This window comes from Dermacentor silvarum, chromosome 9 (assembly GCF_013339745.2).
Source record: "Dermacentor silvarum isolate Dsil-2018 chromosome 9, BIME_Dsil_1.4, whole genome shotgun sequence".
Classification (NCBI taxonomy): domain Eukaryota; kingdom Metazoa; phylum Arthropoda; class Arachnida; order Ixodida; family Ixodidae; genus Dermacentor; species Dermacentor silvarum.
In genome coordinates, this window is record NC_051162.1 from 84295691 (window position 1) to 84302020 (window position 6330).

Genomic DNA, 6330 nt, shown 5'->3' on the forward strand with positions numbered 1-6330 from the left:
TTCTCCGCCCGTGAGCCTACCATAAATGCATTGCAAATATCCGAAGCTTCATTGCTTTGCACACGCTAGCTTGTCTTCACCCCTTCACCTGCCAGGCGCATGGGAGGTTGCGATGGTAGCTAGCTACCGTGGCCATAATAGCAATGCCGTGGAGGTTAAATGAATGAAGAGAGAAAACAAATCGAGGCATGTAATGAATTTATATTGTAGGACTAAGCCTCCAGAAATTGCTGTGGATTACGAGGGACGCAGTAAGAGAGTCCTACGGAATAATTGTGGCCGTCTAGAGTTATTTACCGCGCACCGAACGAATGACACAATCGTTTTTCTATGTTCTTCAGAATGTGACAGGCGCGGCAAAAACGCTAGTCACCATGTTACCTTGGTGACTCTCATCGAAAAAAAAACGAATCAGCTGTTTTTAAATGTATAATCCGGCGGGATTTTGCCGGCGTATCGAAACTTACAACGGATCAATTCCTAGCCTTGCAAGCCTATATCATCGACGCAAACTGAACCTGCAATAACCGCAATTTGACCATTGACCCTCGCGCTAGATTTGCATGATCAGAACGAACACAATGAGAACTTTCTGCTATCTGGAACGCAAGAGATACTCAGTGCGGAAGACGAGCGCATTCATGCAAAAACTACTTTTAGTTATGTCAGTATAAAAAAAACAGTGTGCAGACTGTATTAAAGTACACGTGCTGTATTAAGCGGCACAATGCTATTGAGCTGTGTCTGGCAAAGCAAGGTGCGCCATGAAGTGGTTGCAAGCAGGTGAGATGCACTGCATGCTTGCATACCTAATTATCTCGAAGGAGAGATAGAATTCGGATTTATGTATTGTGTATATGAGCTGAGTGTCTCCCCTCCGTTATATCAACTGCACGCTATATGCACAGTTAACAAAAACATAAGTATTTCTCCTGCCACCTGAAGTATGTGTTAGCGAGTGCCCACTTCATTAGTGTACACGATAGGAAACCATGCTGTAGATTAGTGCAGGCATGTTTATGCAGACATAGACACAAAACCTTGATGATTTTAAGCAGAAAGATTTATTTAACAATACAATAAAATGCCGAGAATACTATAGCTGTAGGTTTTTAACACAGAATGAGGACTTATATACCAAGCTCTGAAAGTAACAAGTAAAAGAAAACTGCAATAGGAAATACAAAACAAGATTGGCAGTGTTCTTGCCTACAGTTCTTTTAAATGTGAAACAAGCATTACGCATCAACTTGCATCAACTTTATACGGTTGTGATCAACAGAAGTTGCGCCTCTCGCTTTGCCATTTATAGTCTAATAAAAAAAGTTTTGTTTACAACCAAGATTGTGGAAAAGAGCAGATATCTACATGAGGAACAGAACATACATACGTCTTAAACTTATTCTAAGGTCACATTTTCTATAGATAAGTTACTTAACATTATAAGCTAAGTGTTCGCAGCTTTAATGAAAAAATAGCTATCTATAGCTAACATGAAAAAATTAAGAATGAAAGTGCTGCACGAAAATGTACGCATCCCCGCAGGGGCGTCTGCGTAAGCTGTAGTTTGGTGAGTTGCGCCACCATGTACCCGAGCACATGGGGGTTGGACCCTCCCACGTGTAGCCGTGCGCGGCTTAGCCGTGTCTGGGGAAAGGGGGATCCTGGAGGTTCAGCCGATTCCGGGTGTTTGGACCTTTAAGGCCCCCCGGCAGAGGCAACACACCTCTTCGGCCTCTGCTTCACATAGACGGCATCCTCCAGACTGACCCACCTGGAGCAAATCGGCAGTCGCCTTTACCTGTCCCCCTCTTCAATCTTTTGTCTTCCTCTCTCGCTTTTCCATCTTTCCTGTCTTCTAGTCACTTCTCACTTCTGAATTTCTGGGCGGCAAGGGTTAACCTGGTGTACTTATCCAACCTTGGGTATTTCATATTAGGTTATAGCGGCGATGCATGGCTGGTGTCAACAAGTATTCCAACCTTGTAGCGTCCCCTTGTTGGGCTCGGTGGTGGGTGGCTACCATCGCCGCTGAATTTTGCAATTTTATATGGCTAACGCTTTTCCCTCACTACCTGATCGCTACCTGAAAAGGGGGTGCACCGATGAAATTTTCAATCTTTTTAATGTTACCCAAAGAAATATTTCCCAAGTACCATGTGTGGGGACCCCTTGGTCCCCCTTCTCCAGTTCGCGCGCTCATTGGGCCATTCACCAGTGCGGTCGCTGGGGACACCCTGTTCCAGCCTCATAGTGGAAAGCGTACATTCCTCGCGGCCGCTGGCGCCGGCACGGCCCGGAGCCTGCTGCTTGCGCGCGCGGCTCACGTTACGCCGCGCGCCGCGCGTAGGAACAGTGCCTGAGGAGCGGCCCCCTCTCGCCCTTTCCCCGCATCTCTCTCTCTCTCTCTTTCAGCAGCCAAGATATATGCGGGCGCTTTCGCCCGAGAGGACTGACTTGTGGTGCTCTTGGATGTCAGACATGCGGAGCCGCTTGGTCCCGCGCCCCTCTAAGCAAGGCGGCCCCCTTTGCGTGGCGAGCTTGGCTTGGAAGAGCCTGTCTGGTGCAGCAGACTTCCCGGGAGCGGTCAGCCGTAGTCTGCGACGGCCACCCTAGTGCCGTAACCCCTGTCCTGTACGCTCATTTTGTATCTAACAGGGAATAAACCCCCATTTGTTTGTGGCACGGCTGGAGTCGTCTCTACGCCTTGCCGGTGAGTCAGCGAACCCGCCGCGGTGCCCTTTTGTGTGCGCTGCGGAGTGGGGACGAGCTACGTGTCACCTTTTTAGACCTTAGCTAGCCGGGACCGCGGGCACGGTAGCCCGCAGCCCCACATAACTGGCGCCCAACGTGGGGCCGGCATGGCGTCGGGGCGGGCGCCTTTGCGGTCCCCGTCGCAGCCCGAGTCCTTGGTTGCGGACCTTCTGTCGTTTGAGGCGGCGGACAATGCTGTAAGTTTTAGGGATGTTCTTCGTGGCAACACCATGCTGTCAGACGCCAGGTGCGACCCGCTAGGGACGTCCATTGGCCAGTCCGTCCCCCCAGCGGCACCCTACGATCCGAGCAGCGCGAGCCCTTTAACCACTCAGCTGCCTCGTCGGTCTGCCGAGCAGGAGTCATCCCGCTCCGCCGGCGACTGTGATCCTCTATCCGGCCTCAGTTGGCCTGGAAAGCCACCTTGTCGAAGTACCGTCGGCCGGCCTCCCATGGGCTCGCACGACGTGTCTCCGCCGTTCGCTGGCCCCTTAGGGCCGCGTGCGGGCACATCCCAGCAGGTACCCTGTGAGCCTCGCCCGGAACAATCGCCGCTGCACACAACAGCCGCGCAGCTACTATCGTCGATGGTGGAAATGGCACAATCTCAGGCTAGTGTCAGGCCTCCCGTGGTGGACCCTAGTCCCCCTATGCCTGCCCTGCCGAGTAACTTCAAGGTATATATGCCGACGTACAGCGGTTACTCAGACCGCATGAGCGCTACGGAATGCCTAGAGTCATTATGCCATTACCAGAAAGCGATGAGGCTGGAAGACAGTGTGATGATAGGCACCATATTGCCTGTCTCGCTGACCACCCAAGCTGCGCGGTGGTACCGCCTAGTCGGCCTGTGCGCTTGTAGCATGGAGGAGTTTAAAACGCTGTTCAGCCACGAATTCCTCCCTCCCGACTATGAGCGACGCATGCGGCGCGAGTTGGAGCTTCGAACCCAACACCGGGACGAATATCTGCTCGAGTACGTGAGAGCCATGCAGGCGCTTTATCTCCTAGCAGAGCCCTCGGGGTTGAACTCTGAGAAGGTGGAGCGGGTGATTCGGCAAGCCCATCCAACCTTCGCCGCTTACCTTCGAAACGGCCGGTTCTATGACCTGGACGATTTGGCCGCTGAAGTGAAGCGCATTCAGGGTGACATTCTGGCCGCGCGGACCTACCGCCCGCCGCCGCCAGCGTCATCGTCTCTTGAACCCCGGTGCGCCTGGAACGGCGGCAACGTACCGCCCGCCCCTTTCCGGCGAACCGACGGAGCGGCAGCCCTTGCTGGAGAACCGGAGCGAGGCGCGTGGCAGCTTTCTGACCGCGCTCTCGACTCGTACTCATACTCCAGGCGGGCGCGCCCAGTCGCCCAGCCCTGTGGAGAACAAAGCCGTGACCGCCGAAGCGGCCCGGCGGTGGAAACTGATAGCAATCCCCATGAGATGCACCAGAAACCACCGACGGCGCGCACTGCGCCGCGAGTAGCTCGGCCTGCACGCAGCGTCGTCTGCTACAAGTGCAACGAGACGTGCCACATTGCCCGGGAGTGCACAAACCGCCGCGCTACCGAAGGGCCCGGTCGCCCGACGGGAAACGGCGTGCGCCGCCGGTAACTCTACCTTTGCCGGTGGTGCCAGAAACAAGAGGTTCCTTGGCCCTGATGGCGTGTAGGGTCGGAATTAATAACCCGTCGCCAGCCCCCTTCCTAGCGCTCAGGATCGCTGGTCGAACGTTTGCAGCGCTACTGGACAGCGGCCCCACAGCCTCGCTGTTCGGGGAGGAAGTTTTGGCTCACTTACGCCGGCACTCAGTCCGGCTGCGAGCCTACAACACCGCCTTCCATCTCGCGAGCGGTGCGGCTACCTCGTGTGGCTCAGTGAGATTGGTTGTGCGCTGGGAGTAGCGTGTACGGTGTCACAGGTTCGTGCACCTTCCTGGCCTGTCCGTTCCCGCGATAGTAGGCCGAGACTTTCTGGCCCGCACTGGGATCGTGATAGACATTTCTAACAAAGGATACAGGGAGGGCCCTAATGTGCCCCTGAAACCTTTTGCGAATTTTCCTGTCGGTTCGGTGGTACTTTTAGCCCCGGACGCGACATTAAAGTTGGAGGAGGGGCGAGTCCCATTGACCCCCCAGACTCTTGCTGTCACAAAACCCGCTCTACGGGGCCCCTCGTCGGCCAGCGAAGCAGGCAGAGCTTGTTGCGAGACTCAGTCTCCCGAGCCGAGAACAGGGCTAGCGGATAGGATTTCACGTAATTCTACGATCGCAAGCCCGTGCGGCGAAACGAACCGCTCGCTGCCGCCTTTGCCTGGCAGTTTGTCGGAACGTGAGAAGGCGCGCCTGTCATCGCTGCTGAACAAATTTCACGCGATGTTCACAGATCGGCCGGGACGCACCACTCTTGTGCGACACCGGATCAACACAGGCGATGCGCTACCATGGAAATGCAATCCTAGGCCTGTAAGTGTGGTCAAAAGGAAAGCTATCGACCTCGCAATGGACGAAATGATCGAGACTGGGGTAATCCGCCGATCTAATAGTCCGTGGGGCTCTCCGGTAGGGCTGGTCCCGAAAAAAGACGGCCCCTCTCGTCTTTGCGTGGACTACCGCCGACTCAATGAGGTCACTCGGAAGGATGCTTACCCTATGCCGAGCATTGACTCAATCGTGGCGAGCCTGAGTGGTGGACATTATTTTACCACTTTAGACGCTAGCCGCGGTTACCTGCAAGTGCAGATGGAGCCAAGGGACGCGGAGAAAACCGCTTTGACCTCGCATAGAGGCTTGTACGAGTTCACTGCATGCCCTTTGGCTGCTCTGGCGCTGCAGCCACTTTCCAGAGATTGATGGACAGAGTTCTGGGAAGTGCAAAATGGCAATACGCCCTAGCCTACCTAGACGATATTGTCCTCTTCTCTCGCATCTTCGAGGAACACCTCCGCCACTTGGAGGACATCCTCAGAAGGCTGCATGCTGCCGGGATCACTCTGAACCCGAAGAAAGCTCCGATCGCAGAGAGCCGTGTCTCGCTGCTGGGCTTTACAATAGAGCGAGGCCGTGTTTTGCCGAGTGAGGAAAAGGTCCGAGCTATCCTCGAGTACCAACGCCAGCGAACATACAGGCCCTCAGACGCTTTTTGGGCATGGTGAATTACTACCGCCAATTTGTGCCCAACTGCGCCGCTCTACAGAATCCCTTGACCTGGTTGTTGAGGAAGTCTACAAGCTGGAGCTGGGGTCCGGAGCAAGAAGCTGCCTTCAGGGCTCTCTCTAAAGCTCTTGTGGACACAGCCGAGCTGAAGCCTACCCGACCTGAACAGGGAGTTCGTAGTCCAAGCTGACGCGAGCGACCTGGGCCTAGGTGCAGTGCTGCTCCAAGAACTTGAAGGCGTTTTTCGGTAAGTTGCCTTTGCCAGCCGGTCGTTGACGCCCGCAGAGCGTTATTCCGTAGCCGAACGTGAGTGTCTAGCGATAGTGTTCGCTCTGCGTAAATTCGATCACTACGTCGACGGAGTGCCTTTTGTTGTTGAAACGGATCACATGGGGCTCACCTGGCTAAAGCGCTTGCGTGAGCCGTCA